The 17,438-nt window shown below is 47.9% G+C and overlaps 7 pseudogenes; all 7 read left to right on the top strand.

Moving 5' to 3' along the window:
* The first annotated feature begins 1,483 nt into the window (after positions 1 to 1,483).
* Positions 1,484 to 1,602, top strand: LOC143937267 (5S ribosomal RNA; annotated as a pseudogene).
* Positions 1,603 to 1,924: 322 nt separating this feature from the next.
* Positions 1,925 to 2,043, top strand: LOC143936664 (5S ribosomal RNA; annotated as a pseudogene).
* Positions 2,044 to 2,363: 320 nt separating this feature from the next.
* On the top strand, positions 2,364 to 2,482 carry LOC143937249 (5S ribosomal RNA; annotated as a pseudogene).
* A 321-nt stretch (positions 2,483 to 2,803) lies between these two features.
* LOC143937735 (5S ribosomal RNA) lies at positions 2,804 to 2,922 on the top strand (annotated as a pseudogene).
* A 2,711-nt stretch (positions 2,923 to 5,633) lies between these two features.
* LOC143937029 (5S ribosomal RNA) lies at positions 5,634 to 5,752 on the top strand (annotated as a pseudogene).
* Positions 5,753 to 9,692: 3,940 nt separating this feature from the next.
* LOC143936322 (5S ribosomal RNA) lies at positions 9,693 to 9,811 on the top strand (annotated as a pseudogene).
* Positions 9,812 to 9,906: 95 nt separating this feature from the next.
* On the top strand, positions 9,907 to 10,026 carry LOC143937193 (5S ribosomal RNA; annotated as a pseudogene).
* Positions 10,027 to 17,438: the final 7,412 nt, after the last annotated feature.

Here is a 17,438-nt window from a genome sequence, read left to right as displayed (position 1 = left end):
TCCTCCGTTCAGTTAGGTGTTCCAGAAGGGGTCGCAGACAGCGTCTCATCTGGAGGGTCTTGCGGGATACATCTGGCAGAAGGGTGACTTGGGCCCCGTCAAAATCAATGCTGCCTTTGCGCCACGCCGCTTGCAGGACATCCTCCCTAACTGAGTAATTGTGGAGACAGCATAAAACGTCACGTGGCCGGTTCTCTGTGGGGCTCCTGGGGCCCAGGGTCCTGTGGACTCTATCAATGGCTATTACTGTGTCAGCAGCGCGGTCCAGACAGGCGTTAAATATAGCTGTAACTGTGGCTTTGAGGTCTGCCTGGCCAGCGGCTTCGGGCAAGTCTCTGATCCTGATGTTGCGTCTGCGGTTGCGATTCTCAAGGTCATCCACTAGGAGTTGCAACTGTGTGACTCTTTCAGCAAGGGTATCATGTGCGGCTTGCAGGCCAGAAACATCAGTGGTCAGGGAGGTCACATCCGATGCCAGGGTGGTCACCCGCTCGTTCGTAGCCGACACGTCACGTTTGACCCCTGCGATTTCATGTCGCAAGGTCGTTTCAATCCTGGCTGCCATACAGCTAAAGTCTGCATTAGTGGGAAGGTTTTGGAGTAAAGCTAGGATGGCCTTGTCCCCCAATAATGCCGGTGCTGGTGGCAGCGGTGGGTCCCCCTGTGTGTCTGAGGTAAGAGCAGCCCGGCCATTCGGTCCTGGGATGAGGCTTCCACTGCGGGAGGGTCTCTGGGACAGTTGGGAGTTGTGAGGGAACCAGGGTGGCAGGCCGCTATGGTCCGGGCTGCCAAGCGAGGCCATGGACAGTGAGCGGGGGAGACACGGGGACAAGTCACTAGGCGGGGAGAACGGGGGCATGTCGTGTCCCTGCATAGCAGTCTGCTCACCTTCCCTCTGTACCGCGTGTCCTGGAGCGCCGGAGGCCGCGGGCGCCATCTTGGCTGGATCCGGCGTGGAGGCCGGAGGCTGCAGCGGGACCAAGTACCTGTCCATGGCAGCAGCGGCGGACCCCGCTCGGCTGGCTGTGTTCCGCCGAAGCACGGGGATGTCGGCGATGCCGAAATATGCGACCAGACTGTGGTAAAGGGGTGTGGAGGGGTCACGGACCGGGAGCTCCGGAAAAGAGCGTCCTCACTCCTTCATGCCTAGGTCACGCCCACCCTGGTTAGTGTCTTGATTGGGAGATCGCCTGGGAATACTGGATGCCGTAGGCTTCTTTTTATGTTGTTGGCTTTGACCTGTTTTTTTTAGCTTGTTTCCCAAGGTGACCATCTTGGCCTTTGTCAAGAGGCTTCAGAGTGCCCAAAGAGAGTGCCTACGGCCAAATCACCTATATAGTATCTTATATATAATAACTAAAAATATTATTTATTATTATAGATATAGATATATAGTATAGTGATTTGGCCGTAGGCACTCTCTTTGGGCACTCTGAAGCCTCTTGACAAAGGCCAAGATGGGTTGAGAGTGCCTGAAGAGATTGCCCATGGCCACATCACTCTGAAAGCACCCAATCTCATCTGATCTTGGAGGCTAAGAAGAGTCGGGCCTGGTTAGTACCTGGATGGGAGACCACCTGGGAATACCAGTTATTGTAGGCTTCTTTTTATGTTGTTGGCGTTGATTCGTTTTTTTTTTTTTTGCTTGTTTCCCAAGGTGACCATCTTGGCATTTGACAAGAGGGTTGAGAGTGCCCAAAGAGATCACTTACAGCAGCATCACCCTGAAAGAGCCCTATCTCTTCTCTTCTCTGAGGCTAAGAAGGGTTGGGCCTAGTGGGTACCTGGATGGGAGATGGCGTTGGAATACCAGGTGCCGTATTCTTCTTTTTATGTTGTTGAAATTGACCTGTTTTTTTTCGCTTGTGTCTCAAGGTGACTATCTTGGCATTTGTCAAGAGGGTTGAGAATGCCCAAAGAGATTGCCTATGGGCACATAACCCTGAAAGCGCCCGATCTCCTCTGATCTCAGAAGGTAAACAGGGTTGGGCCTTGCTAGTACCTGGATTGGAGACCACCTGGGAATACTAGGTGCTGTAGGCTTCCTTTTATGTTGTTGGCCTTGACCTGTTTTTTTTTCCACTTGTTTCCCAAGGTGACCATCTTGGCTTTTGTCAAGAGGGTTGAAAGTGCCTGAAGAGATTGCCTACGGGCACATCACCCTGAAAGCACCCGATCTCGTTTGATGTTGGAGCCTAAGAAGAGTCGGGCCTTGTTAGTACCTGGATGGGAAACCGCCTGGGAATACCAGGTGTCGTAGACTTCTTTTTATGTTGTTGGCGTTGACCTGTTTTTTTTTCGCTTGTTTCCCAAAGTGACCATCTTGGTGTTTGTCAAGAGGGTTGAGAGTGCCTGAAGAGTTTGCCTATGGCCACATCACTCTGAAAGCACCCAATCTCGTCTGATCTTGGAGGCTAAGAAGAGTCGGGCCTGGTTAGTACCTGGATGGGAGACCACCAGGGAATACCAGTTATTGTAGGCTTCTTTTTATGTTGTTGGCGTTGATTCGTTTTTTTTTTTTTGCTTGTTTCCCAAGGTGACCATCTTGGCATTTGTCAAGAGGGTTGAGAGTGCCCAAAGAGATCGCTTACAGCAGCATCACCCTGAAAGAGCCCTATCTCTTCTCTTCTCTGAGGCTAAGAAGGGTTGGGCCTAGTTAGTACCTGGATGGGAGATGGCGTTGGAATACCAGGTGCCGTATTCTTCTTTTTATGTTGTTGACATTGACCTGTTTTTTATCGCTTGTATCTCAAGGTGACTATATTGGCATTTGTCAAGAGGGTTGAGAATGCCCAAAGAGATTGCCTATGGGCACATAACCCTGAAAGCACCCGATCTCCTCTGATCTCAGAAGCTAAACAGGGTTGGGCCTTGCTAGTACCTGGATTGGAGACCACCTGGGAATACTAGGTGCTGTAGGCTTCTTTTTATGTTGTTGGCCTTGACCTGTTTTTTTTTTCACTTGTTTCCCAAGGTGACCATCTTGGCGTATGTCAAGAGGGTTGAGAGTGCCCGAAGAGATTACCTATGGCCCCATCACCCTGAAAGCACCCAATCTCGTCTGATCTCGGATGCTAAACAGTACGCTAAACAGTACCTGGATGGGAGACTGCCTGGGAATACCAGGTGCCATAGGCTTCTTTTTTTTTTTTTTATTTAGTAGTATGCAACATACAATGCAAAGGCAACTTCACAGAATGTGTGATACAAATAGTTACAAACAAACGATCATATTGCATGGATATCAGAGCCAATGGTAAGAAGTCAGAGGAGAATAGCATGTGTACAGCTTTGCGGTCATATCAAGATGAGATTAAAGCTCCATCTCGTTGGGATCCTCTACCACTTAAAATATTATTGATACTAGCCCTGCTATCCTCGAAGAGTTTAGATATCCATAGATAGGGGAAGAGTATTGTGTAGTAGTCAAATGGGGTCGGAACATACCATTTTCTTTTCCCTTTTTTGAGTTAAGAAGGGAAATAGTAGAACTGAAAGGAGGGAGAAGGGGAAAGAGAAGATTGGGGAAGGAAATGGCAGAAAAGGAAAAGAAGGGGTAAGGGGGTGTCGTGGGTAGAGTGGATAGGATGGGGTCCCCTCCCAGGGAGCAAGAGACACCCTCGGCTCACCAGCTCATCAGCTGTCCAACGTTTGGAACAGCGATCTCCAACGATCACCATGAGCTTACTATGTCTCGCGGAGGTATTCTTCCGAAAAGCGAAAACTGGGTCCAGTAGAACCATCTGTTCCCATGCTCCTCCGTTTTATCCCTCATTGTGGCAGTCAGGTCTTCCATTCGTTCAATATCATTTACCCTTGCGAACCACTGGGTCACCATTGGAGCAGATTGCTCTTTCCACTGACTTGGGATACAGGCCCTAGCTGCATTGAGGAGATGTTTAAGTAAGGACTTATGATAACGCTTTCTCGACATAGGAGTTAGATTGAGAAGAACTGCTGTGGGATCATTGGCTAAGGAAATGTCTGTGAACTTGTGGATGAGTCTCAGGACAGGCTGCCAGAATGTTTGTAATTTAGGGCATTCCCAGAAAATGTGGAGAATGGTGCCAGCCTGTTGCCCACAGCGACAGCAGCGGTCAGATTGACCGGGGAATATTTTGGCCAACACCACCGGTGTACGATACCAGCGTGTGATCAGCTTATATGAGATCTCCTGATATTTACTGCAGAGTGACGACTTATAGGCGAAAAAGAGTATTCTGTCCTTCTGTGGTTTGGAGAATGTAGTTTGTAAGTCCCTTTTCCATTTAGCTAGGAAGGGTGGATCCGTGGAGGATTGTGCGTCTGTCAGGATTTGGTAGGACCTAGAGAGGAAACCACGAACTGGGCCATCATCCAGGCAAAGTTCCTCGAAGGGGTGGAATTGTCTAGAGAAGAACGAATGGTTAGGTAGTGATCCGAGGAAATTGATTAGCTGTCTAGCTCTCCAGCTATCCAATGCAACAGGTACTTGCTCTAGCAGTATGGTCCCCATGGGAATCAAGCCCGTGGGTCCAAGAAATAGGGCTGCTCTCAGAAGCCCTTTCGGGGGGCTTGCCTGGTAAAGGCCTGGTCAGACAGGCCCGGAGGGAATCTAGGATGTCCAATAATTGGGGTCATAGGAGAAGGAAAGTTAGTCAGGTGGGAAAGGTGAAAAAAACTATCCATCTCGGCGAGCGAGGGGCCAATTAACGGGTGAGTAGTCACACAGGGCTCCAATGGCCTCCCCGCCCAAGGCAGACCAGTCAGTGGAACCCGCACCATCTCCTGCTCTCGGATAGTGTCCGCTGTGTGCTGCGCATGCCCTCTAATATTCACAACCCTATGTCCGCTTGGATGGTGGGGCTACCGTTCGGCTTCGGAGATTTTCCGAAGCTTCGTCTGCTCCGTACTGGGCATGCGCAGTACGGCGCAGACACTATATCATGGCCGGACAGTATATGGCAGAACACCAGCACCAGTCAACCACCGGTGTCATGTGCGTCGCTGTGTAATATAGAGCAGGGTCCGGGAAGCCAATACCTCCCCGCAATTTCGGTCGCAACAGCATTGCCCTACCAATACGCATATGTTTTCCGCGCCAGAGGAACTTGATAAAGATTGAGCGAACCGCATGAAAGAAAGTCTGGGGTATTTTGATAGGTAAGGCTTGTAGTAGATACAGATGTCGTGGCATTGCGTTCATATTACAGCGTCCGAACCATGACAGAGCTAGTGGGTCCCATCTCTTAGGGTCCGCTGTAAGCCCATAGGCTTCTTTTTATGTTGTTGGCTTTGACCTGTTTTTTTTGCTTGTTTCTCAAGGCGACCATCTTGGCGTTTGTCAAGAGGGTTGGGCGTGTCTTGAAGAGAATGCTTACGGCCACATCAACCTGAAAGCACCCGATCTTGTCTGATTTCAGAGGCTAAGCAGCGTCAGGCCTGGTTTGTACCTGGATGGGAGACTGCCTGGGAAGACCAGGTGCCATAGAAGGATCTGGTCTGGTTAGTGTCTTGATTGGGAGATCGCCTGGGAATACTGGATGCCGTAGGCTTCTTTTTATGTTGTTGGCTTTGACCTGTTTTTTTTAACTTGTTTCCCAAGGTTACCATCTTGGCCTTTGTCAAGAGGCTTCAGAGTGCCCAAAGAGAGTGCCTACGGCCAAATCACCCTGAAAGAGTCCAATCTCATCTGATCTCTGAGGCTAAGCAGCAATGGGCCTGGTTAGTACCTGGATGGGAGACAGCTTGGGAATACCAGGTGCCGTAGGCTTCTCATTATGTTGTCGGCGTTGACCTGTTTTATTTTCCCTTGTTTCCCAAGGTGACCATCTTGGCATGTGTCCAGAGGGTTGAGAGTGCACAAAGAAATTGCCTACGAGCACAACACCCTGAAAGCGCCCAATCTCGTTTGGTCTCAGAGGCTAAGCAGGGTTGGGCCTGGTTTGTACCTGGATGGGAGACCGCCTGGGTTTTCCAGATGCCGCAGGCTTATTTTTATGTTGTTGGCGTTGACCTGTTTTTTTCGCTTGTTTCCCAAAGTGATCATCTTGGCATTTGTCAAGAGGGTTGAGAGTGCCTAAAGAGATCGCTTACAGCCGCATCACCCTGAAAGCACCCTATCTCTTCTGATCTCAGAGGCTAAGAAGGGTTGGGCCTAGTTAGTACTTGAATGGGAGACGGCCTTGGAATACTAGGTGCCGTAGTCTTCTTTCAATGTTGTTGGCGTTGACCTGTTTTTTTTCGCTTGTTTCCCAGGGTGACTATCTTGGCATTTTTCAAGAGGGATGAGAGTGCCCAAAGAGATTGCCTATGGGCACATCACCCTGAAAGCACCCAATCTCCGCTGATCTCAGAGGCTAGAAAGGGTCGCGCCTTGTTAATACCTGGATGGGAGACCGTCTGGAAATACTAGGTGCGGTAGGCTTCTTTTTATGTTGTTGGCGTTGACTTGTTTTTTTTTGTTTGTTTCCCAAGGTGACCATCTTGGCGTTTGTCAAGAGGGTTGAGCGTGCCTGAAAAAATCTACTATGGCTGCATCACCCTGAAAGAGCCAAATCTCATTTGATCTCAGAGGCTAAGCAGGGTTGGGACTTGGTTAGTACCTGGATGGGAGAACGCCTGGGATTTTTCGATGCCATAGGCTTTTTTTAAGTTGTTGGCATTGACTTATTTTTTTTTGTTTTGTTTTATTCTTTTATTAAGTATAAGTAGAACAACATAAATATAACAGTCAACCATACAGCATGACCCAGGGTCACAATTACATGGTAACAAAAAATAGGCAGCCAGATAACTCAGGTTCTCAGAGGGGAGTCCTACAGTTTCATGCAGAAAATAGAGAAACCCCACCTCGGACATGTAGTACAGTATAACTAATGCAGCCCTGTTCGGACAAATGTAATCATGGAGAGCAACTGGGACCACAGCGAGCCAGCTTATCATGACCTATGTGAACCAGAGTAAAATATGAGCCGGTCGTGTCCAGAACCCTGGGGCTCTTCTGGGTCCCAAAGGCTAGTAAGGAGACAAGGCATAGTCAAAAGGGAGGACGGGGGAAGAAGAGAGTGCAAAGACGGAGAGAGAGGAGGGGGGGGTGGCGGCGGGGAAAAATAGAAAAATAAAGACAAAAAGGGAGGGGGGGGATGCCACCCAGGGCAGACATGGCCTACGTAGGTAAACGTTAGATGTTCAGTCTTTTTCTGGGACAGGGGCGCTGCTCACCTCCCGAATGTAGTCTCAAGTACCAGAAAAATACCTCCAGGGCCTCCATGTAACACTAAATGCCTCTTCAGTGTTGTGAAGGGTGGGGGTCAATTCTTCCATCCGGAGAATATGATTGACTTTGGAATACCACAGCACCTTGGATGGGGGGCTGAGGCTGCCTCCACAGTGTGGGAATGCAGGCCCGGGCGGCATTCAGTAGTTGCATCGGGAGTGTTTTTTTGTATTTTCGAACAGGCTGTTCGGTCAAGTGTAGAAGGCAGGCTGCTGGGTTGTCTGCGATATCTACATTTCTGAGAGTTTTTATCGTCTCGGTCACCTCCACCCAAAAGTTCCTCAAGGCCGGACATGCCCAGAAAATGTGTCCCATGGTCCCTGTATCTGAATTGCACCTCCAACAAACATCCGGGATCGATCTATTCATTTTATTCAGAAGGTATGGGACTCTATACCAGCGTGAGACTATCTTGTATCCTGATTCTTGATATTGGTTTGCGATGGAAGCTTTATGTACTAATGTCAGGATCTTTCCTATCTATTGTGGGGTAAATGTGATGCCAAAGTCCCTCTCCCATTTGTGGATAAATGGTGGGGGTCGACTCCTCCTCCTGACTACTTAATAGGTTGTACAGGAGGGAGAGGGTGTGTCACACAGGTTCCTTTTTGTGACAGATGGATTCATAGGGCGTCAGGTCTCTAGGAGTGTAGGGGGCCCTTTGTATGGCCAGAAGAAAGTGATGAAGTTGATAAGCACTAAACAAGTCAAGCGGAGGGTCAGAAAGCTTGGCGACAGATTGCGTGGTCGGGAGCCCTCCCGAGGGCCACACCTCTCCCAGACGCTGTTTCCCCACCACTGTCAACTGTTGCAGTTTCTTGTTGGTAAATCCCGGTGGGAAGTCTGGATTACCTATAACCGGAGTCATTGGTGACGGCAGGGGAGCAATGTGTGTGCAGCGTAACAACCTCCGCACAACAGCCAACGTAGCTCCCACTACGGGGTGACCTCTGAGGTCTTTTGGTAGGGAGGACAGGAGCCACGGGGAGGTCAATAGGGGAATGGATCCATCCTCAATCTCCATCTCCACCCACTGCTTGTGTTGGCCATTACAATGCCAATCAACGACTCTCGCTAGCAGAGTCACTCTGTAGTATTGTCTCAGATCTGGGAGACCCAGACCCCCCTTGTCCTTTGGTCTGGCAAGCAATTGCAAACGGGCTCTGGGCGGTTTGCGCGGCCAAATAAAGTCCCGGAGCAGCACCTGCAGTTGTCTGAAAAAAATTGGGGGTAACCGGATCGGTAATGTCTGGAACAAGTATAAAATCCGCGGGAGGGCCGTCATTTTGAATGCATTACAGCGCCTGAACCAGGTCAGTGTTAAAGCATGCCAGTTTCCCAAATCAGATTTCAGTCTTTTCAGGAGAGGGACAAAATTAAGCGGGTACAATTGCGCCAAATCCGCTGCGATGTCAACGCCCAGGTAACGTATAGATTTTTCAGCTCAGTAGAATGGAAAAGCGGAGCGTAGCCTCTTGGCCTCACCATCCGGGACCGATATATTCAATACAGACAAAGGTGCAATTGATTTTATAGTTTGATAGGCTGCCGTATCGCTGGAGAGTCGCGAGTATATTGGGAAGCGATATGTGTGGATTGAAGACGAAAGAAATTAGATCGTCAGCGTACGCCGCAATTTTGTGGTGTGCCGAGGGTTTGGATATGCCAGTAATATTCGGGTCATTCCGAACGTGACACATAAGTGGTTCCAGTGTCAGAATAAAAATTAGGGGAGACAGAGGGCACCCCTGCCTCGTCCCATTAGTGATGGGGAAAGAGTCCGAGCACTCTGAAAGCACCCAATCTCGTCTGATCTTGGAGGCTAAGAAGAGTCAGGCCTGGTTAGTACCTGGATGGGAGACCACCTGGGAATACCAGTTATTGTAGGCTTCTTTTTACGTTGTTGGCCTTGATTCGTTTTTGTTTTTTTTCGCTTGTTTCCCAAGGTGACCATCTGGGCATTTGTCAAGAGGGTTGAGAGTGCCCAAAGAGTTCGCTTACAGCAGCATCACCCTGAAAGAGCCCTATCTCTTCTCATCTCTGAGGCTAAGAAGGGTTGGGCCTAGTTAGTCCCTGGATGGGAGATGGCTTTGGAATACCAGGTGCCGTAGTCTTCTTTTTATGTTGTTGACATTGACCTGTTTTTTTTTTCGCTTGTTTCCCAAGGTGACTATCTTGGCATTTGTCAAGAGGGTTGAGAGTGCCCAAAGAGATTGCCTATGGGCACATAAGCCTGAAAGCGCCCGATCTCCTCTGATCTCAGAGGCTAAACAGGGTCGGGCCTTGCTAGTACCTGGATTGGAGACCAACTGGGAATACTAGGTGCTGGAGGCTTATTTTTATGTTGTTGGCGTTGACTTGTTTTTTTTTTTTTTGTTTACCAAGGTGACCATCTTGGTGTTTGTCAAGAGGGTTGAGAGTGCTTGAAGAGCTTGCCTATGGCCACATAACCCTGAAAGCACCAGATCTCGTCTGATCTCAGAGACTAAGCAGGGTCGGGCCTTGTTAATACCTGGATGGGAGACCACCTGGGAATACTAGGTGCTGTAGACTTCTTCTCATGTTGTTGGCGTTGACTTGATTTTTTTGTTTGTTTCCCAAGGTGACCATATTGGCGTTAGTCAAGGTTGAGAGTGCCTGAAGAAATCTCCTACGACCACACCACCCTGAAAGAGCTCAATCTCATCTGATCTCAGAGGCTAAGCAGGGTTGGGACCAGTTTAGTACCTGGATGGGAGACCGCCTGGGATTTCCAGATGCCGTAGGCTTCTTTTTATGTTGTGGCCATTGACCTATTTTTTTCTGCTTGTTTCCAAGGTGACCATCTTGGTGTTTGTCAAGAGAGTTGAGAGTGCCTGAAGATATTGGCTACGGCCACATCACCCTGAATCTGTTCCATCTCATGTGATCTTGGAGGCTAAGCAGGGTCCGGCCTGGTTAATGCCTGGATGGGAGACCGCCTGGGAATACCAGGTGTCGTAGGCTTCTTTTTTTTCAAATATAATTTTTTCTCCAAATAGGGGAAGACGGTCCCCCGAGTACATAATGCAACAGAGAAATACAGAGCAAAAAGCAGCTGAACAATACTTGATACAGGTATATTCGCAACTGTGAGTCTGCCTTCCATCAATCACAATGATTCGAGGCACGGATAAAGTACTGTACCAAGATCCAGGGTCACACAAACCCCAGGTCCCTCCGGCATAATCCATCCAGAGGGGGGTGTGGGGCCGTCATTCCCAATTTTCCACTCTTTCCAAAAGAGAGAGGGGGTGGAGGGGGTGAGAGATAGGGGAGGAAGGCCGAAAAGAGAAGGGTTGAAACATCAGAAAAGGAGAAGAGGGGACGAGACACGATGGCAGCCACTGTCCAAGGGGCCAGTCAAGGAAAGCTCAGAGCACTAAGGCGATAGCAGGCGACATCCTTCCAGCGAGAATATAAAGGTATTCCAGATGTCTCAGGTTTGTTTAAAAAATTCTTGTTTACCTTGTGATGTGAGGATCAAGTCCTCCATTTTTTTTAATGTCCTCTATTTTCCTAAGCCAGTGAGTAATGAAAGGGGGGGAACATTTTTTCCAATAGAGAGGGATGCAGGATTTCGCCGCATTTATCACATGCCGTAAAATAGATTTTTTTGTACTTCTTAATGGGAATCTGTGAATGGTGCAAGAGAAAGAATGCAGCCTCTTCCTGGATGGAGAAGTCTGTGAATTTTTGTGTCATGCATCGGATCTCTGTGCAGAAGTCCACCAAACTGAGGCAGGACCAAAAAATGTGCAGCAACGTGCCCTCTTCTTCTCCACACCTCCAGCATATGTTCGAGGAAGAGGGGAAACATTTCTGCAGCTTTGATGGTGTCAAATACCACCTGGTGAGAAGTTTAAAATTCGTCTCCTGTATCTTCGTGCACAGCGACATTTTGAGAGCCAAAGTGATAATGCGTTGTCTCTGTGCTGGGGAAAATTAGCAATTAAGGTCCTTTTCCCAGTTGGCCAGACAGGTTAAGTGTGGGTAATCTGTTTGAGAGAGAATGTGGGCCAAAGGGCCTTCGCTCCTGCATAGAGTCTCAAACTCCGTCTGAGGGCGGGCGAACGTTTGAGGATTGGGGATGGAATGGAGAAAATGATGTCGTTGCGCCGCTCTCCAAAAAGGCAGTTGGAAAAGCCCTGTCGGATCTGTTAGGGTTGAGAAAGAAGGCCATTTTCCATCAATGATGAATTTAGACGCATTGACTAGGTTGGAATTTCTAAGTGGGTCCGCAGTTCAAAGGTTGGATGGCCACGTATAGGGAATAGGGGGGAAGTCAAAGACGTGAGTGTGTTTTGGGTAGCGATCAGGTGACTGACTTTCAACTAAGCCCCTATAGTGAGATGTGACATAAATTCTGTGGGTAAATACTTATAGCACCACATGGCGCTTCTTAGCGGAATTCGGGAGTGAGCTTAGAAAGTTTGTTTCGATTCCAGTCCAATACACGCCCCAGATGGGAGGCCAGGTAGTAGCGTCGCAAGTTAGGGAGAACCAACCCTCCCTGTTGTTTAGACAATGTCAGCTGTGACCGCTTAAGTCTGGGATTTTTGTGGGCCCAGTTAAATTGAGTGAGCAAGGATTGAGCTTGCTTAAAAAACAGGACTGGAATCTGGATCGGGAGAGCTTGGAAAAGATAAGTAAATTTAGGGAGTATGTTCATTTTAATGAGATTGCATCTGCTGAACCAGGAATGGAGGCCAGAATGCCACCCGTGAAGCAGACTGCGGATCTTAGTGACAAGGGGTGGGGGGAAGTTCAACATAAACGTACGTGCGATGTCCGGTGGAATGTAAGTACGTGAGTATATCTTACTTATCCATGCCAGCATCCGTTCACTCAGACCTATATGGCGAAGGACCGAGAACATTAATGTCCATTTGACCCGATCAAAAGCCTTCTCGGCATCAGTACTCATGAAAAGACAAGGGGTCCCAGATGACTTTGCTTTATGGATCAGGGTAAGCACCTTAGTGGTGTTGTCCCTATCTTCCCTGGTGGGAATAAAACCTAACTGGTCAATATGTATAAGGGACTACAAGTGATGTGCCAATCACGTGGCGAGGAGTTAGAGAATAGTTTTAGGACCGAATTTTGGAGGGAAATGGGTCTGTAGCTCCCACATAGGCCCGGGTCTTTGCCCTCCTTAGGTATCAACGAGATGTGGGCTCTAAGGGTATCCTCAGGAAAATCCCCATTCGAGCTCAGAGTATTAAATAAATTCACCAAGCGCGGGCCGAGAATAGGGAGGAAGGTCTTAAAGTATTGTGCGGTATATCCGTCAGGGCCCGGAGCCTTACCCACCTTCGGAGGTCCCACGGCCGTCTGGACTTCTTCCAGTGTGATCGGGTCCTCCAAGTACTCCCGTGATTCCGATGAGAGGGTTGGTAGACCAGAACCGGTTACATATCTGTCTATATTGTCCTGTCCAGACCCTGAATCGGGCAGGTTGTAGAGATCAGAGTAACATTTTTCAAAGACTTCGACTATTTGGGTTGGGGTAGAGGCCCTCTGGCCATTCTCATCTATCAACTGTGGTATGTAAGAGCCAGATTTCAACTCCTTTACCGACCTGGCTAAGATTTTTCTGCATTTGTACAGTACAGTACAGGAAGGGTATACTAAAACAGCACAATTATGCTATAGCGCTTACCAGATGTACACTGGGTTTAACGCGCTGTCCTACTTGGGTAATTGGGTAGACAGGTTGGAGAGGGAGCCCCCGAATCCTAGTCCCCCCAGTCCCGGCAGTGGTAAATGTCACGTCTGATACCGGTATGCAAATAAAAGACAATCAGTAACATCAAAGAAACAAAAAACAATAGTATAACCAAAACAGAGGTAGAGCATATAACTGTTAGCACTGAGGGGTCTCCTCGGCTCGCCCTAAACGTAGGCATGCACGAGGGAGTCCGTCACAACAGAAAAGGCATCACAGAATGGGATCCACCACACCCCGTCCCATACCCCTAAAGTACATGCAGTCCCCGAACAAATGCATTTCTCCCTTTGGCAGATTGTCCTCTCCTTACCCCCTCTCCCCCGTCCACGCCCCGGGGGGAAAAGGGGCAGGGAAGGGGGGAAAGGGGGAGTGGAAGGGGGGAAATGGGGAGTGGAAGGGGGAAAGGGGGAGGGAAAGGAGGGAAGGGAAGGATGGGAAGGGGGGGAAGGGAGGAGGGAAACAGGGGAGAGGGGACAAACATGCAGAAATGTCAAGTCCTTTAGCGCACTCCCACCAGCAAACACCCGGACCCCATAAATTTCAACTCCTCCCCTCCATGGTCACCACATCAAGATGAAAGAGAAGCAGCCCTGGTCGGTGCATGGAAAATCCGGCAGGCAAGGGGCTGGGGCCACCATCCCTCCATCCAATGGGAGACTTCACCCGAGCAGCAGTCCTGGGGCCCGCCAATTAGTGTCTCTCCTGCATCGCCATCGGGGGCTGTGTAGAGCATCCAGAGGGAGGCTGGGACTGCCCAAACAGTAAGGGGTAAATCCTCCAGGGGGGTCCAGAGTCACCCTGGAGGGAAGCAGTGTCTCGTACCAATAGGCTCAATAAATAAGTCATCCAGGGTCCCCGAAAGCTGCAGAAGGCAATGTCGGCAAAGAGTAGGTGGGAGCTAGAGGGGGGGACAAGGGGCGCATCCAGGGGGAGGGGACACATATGCGGGAATGTCAAGCCCTTCCAGTACAGCGCATTAGGTATCACTCAGACCCCCCAAAGTGCAAATCCCCCATCTAAGGTCAAGACTCCAGAAGGGAAGATGAGCCGCCCTGGTCTGTATATGAAAGAACCTGCTGCCAAGGGGTTGGGGCCATCATCCCTTCCTCCAATGGGAGATGCCACCGGCATGACAGCCCCGTGTCCTGTCAAGTGGTGCCCCTCTGACAATGTCGTTGTGGTATATGTGGAGCATCCAGGGAGAGGCAGGGACTACCCAAACAGTGAGGGGTAAAGCCTCCAAGGGGGACCGGTGTCAGACAGGAGGATAGCGGTGTCTTGTACAAGTTGGTTAATTAGACAAGTCATCCAGTGTGTTTCTGTGAGCAGCGGAAAGAAAGGTCGGTAAGGATTATGAATGGGTGGGGGCCAGGGAGTGCATAAAACTGCCACCAGATGACCGGGGCAGAGAGGGCAAGGGGATGAAAGTCAGATCTGGTAGGTGGGGGCGGGGGTGAGGAGTGTCCCTCATATTACTCGCGTTGGCCATACCTTGAAGCTGAGCGCTCTGCATACCCAGGACGTTCTTCTGTATAATCTAGCCTATCTGTACACATTAGTCGGTCCTCTGTATACAGAGAGGAGAGAGGCTTGGGTATACAGAGAGCTAATGTATAAAGAGCAGCTAGTGTATACAAAAGACATCCAAGGTTATACAGAGAGACTCGTGTATGCAGAAGACCGGCTAGTTTATACAGAGAGGCAAAGTGTACAAAACACAGGCTAGATTATACAGAAGAACGTCCTGGGTATGCAGAGATGGAGGCTAGGGTATACAGAGAGAGAGACTGTGTTACACAGAGAGGCAGGAGTATGCAGACTTGCTAGTGTATACAGATGGACTAGTGTATACAGTAGACCGGCTAGTTTATACAGAGAGGCTAATGTGTACAAAAGACAGGCTAGTTTATACAGATAGGCTAGATTATACAAAAGAACGTCCTGGGTATGCAGAGATGAAGGCTAGGGTATACAGAGAGAGAGTGAGGCTGGGTTACACAGAGAGGCAGGAGTATGCAGACTTGCTAGGGTATACAGAGAGAGAGGCTAGAGTATGCATACTTGCTAGTGTATACAGGCGGACTAGTGTATACAGAAGACCGGTTAGTTTATACAGAGAGGCAAATGTGTACAAAAGACAGGCTAGTGTATACAAATAGGCTAGATTATAGAGAAGAACGGCCTGGGTATGCAGAGATGGATGGCTAGTGTATACAGATAGGCTAGATTATACAGAAGAACGTCCTGGGTATGCAGAGATGGAGGCTAAGGTATACAGAGAGAGACGCTAGAGTACGCATACTTGCTAGTGTATACAGATGGACTAGTGTATACAGAGGATCGGCTAGTTTATACAGAGAGGCTAATGTGTACAAAAGACAGGCTAGTGTATACAAATAGGTTAGATTATAGAGAAGAACGTCCTGGGTATGCAGAGAGAGAAGTTGGGTTACAAAGAGAGGCTAGTGTATGCAGACTTGCTAGTGTATACCGGTGGACTAGTGTATACAGAGAGGCTTGGGTATACAGAGAGCTAATGTATAAAGAGATGCTAGTGTATATCGACGGACTAGTGTATACAGAGGACCGGCTAGTTTATACAGAGAGGTTAATGTGTACAAAAGACAGGCTAGTTTATACAGATAGGCTAGATTATACAGAAGAAGGTCCTGGTTTATGCAAGAGATGGAGGCTAGGGTATGCAGAGGGAGAGGCTTGGTTACACAGACTTGCTAGTGTATACAGACGGACTAGTGTATACAGAGGACCGGCTAGTTTATACAGAGAGGCTAATGTGTACAAAAGAGAGGCTAGTGTATACAGATAGGCTAGATTATACAGAAGAACGTCCTGGGTATGCAGAGATGGAGGCTAGGGTATACAGAGAGAGAGGCTAGAGTATGCATACTTGCTAGTGTATACAGGCGGACTAGTGTATACAGAAGACCGGTTAGTTTATACAGAGAGGCTAATGTCTACAGAAGACCGGCTAGTGTATACACATAGGCTAGATTATAGAGAAGAACGTCCTGGGTATGCAGAGATGGAGGCTAAGGTATACAGAGAGAGAAGTTGAGTTACAAAGAGAGGCTAGTGTATGCAGACTTGCTAGTGTATACCGGTGGACTAGTGTATACAGAGAGGCTTGGGTATACAGAGAGCTAATGTATAAAGAGATGCTAGTGTATACAAAAGACAACCAAGAGTAGACAGTGAGGCTCGTGTATACAGAAGACAGGCTACAGAGAAGCTAATTTGTACAAAAGACAGGCTAGTGTATACAGATAGGCTAGATTATACAGAGGAAGGTCCTGGGTATGCAGAGATGTAGGCTAGGGAATCCAGAGAGAGACTGTGTTACACAGAGAGGCTAGAGTATGCAGAAGACCGGCTATTTTTTTTTTACAGATAGGCTTGTGTATACAGAAGACAGTCTGGGGAATTCAGTGAGGCAGAGAGGCTGGGACACCGAGACTATTGTAAAAAGAAGGCAGGCTAGTGTATATAGATTACGGGCACCTGTATACAGAAGACAGAGAGGCTAGTCTATATTGAATGGCTGGTGTACACAGAGAGATTAATGTATACAGAAAAGCTAGCGTGTAAAGAAGACAGGACTTTATTTTTTGCTAATGCAACTACTTTTGAAACATATAAAGTGCTTTTTTCATATTTTGGTGCTGTTAAAAAGTGGTGTGTTGTCAGTGGTGATATCAATGTGACAGTTAATGTGGAGAACTACAACTATTCAAAATAGAGCAAAAGAGTGCTAAAGTTTATTTTGTTAAGTCATTGACTGATAGACGTTAAGTAATTGTCCGTTATTGGTTTGGCAGTACATGGTTTATTTTGATCTAAGATAGTTTTATTCTCTACTTATAGCCGAGTTTTAGACGACTTTATTATTAGCATTATTCGCATTATTCATATATATTATGCAGAGTGTAAGTATTACAGTGAGACGATATTGCTTTTAAAAGATTTGTATTATTATACATAGCATTTTTAGCAGACCAATAGGACAATTTACATGGCTTAATATTGCAGTGCGTAATTTATCAGGAAAGAGATCCAAAGCGTTAGTTGTAGTAGCTTCATAAAACTGAGAAATCGTTGCATTACTCTAAATTTAAAAGTTGTTCCGGTAGCACTGAAAAGACGATATTAGATGAGTGATCTACACATTTCGTTTACTATTTCACTATACCGGCTAAATGTTAATATGTTAATATGTGCTGCGTGTAAGGTAGAAATTAGATGGTTTAGTGTGAGCTGGTTTACCAGGATTTAGAGATAGTAATCTGTTTATACTAGTAATAAATATAGCAAAATAACTATAACGGGTTTAAGTGGAAATACACGAAATAACAGCAACAACGTGTGTAGGTTTTTATCAATCAAGTTCATTACGTGTCAGCAGCTAAATATTCT

The sequence above is a fragment of the Lithobates pipiens genome, unplaced genomic scaffold, assembly GCF_037356315.1.
Source record: "Lithobates pipiens isolate NorthernLeopardFrog02 unplaced genomic scaffold, aLitPip1_a1.2 Scaffold_28, whole genome shotgun sequence".
NCBI classification, from domain to species: Eukaryota; Metazoa; Chordata; class Amphibia; order Anura; family Ranidae; genus Lithobates; species Lithobates pipiens.
Note: the sequence above shows the minus strand (reverse complement) of the source record. Positions and strands in the feature narration are given on the sequence as shown.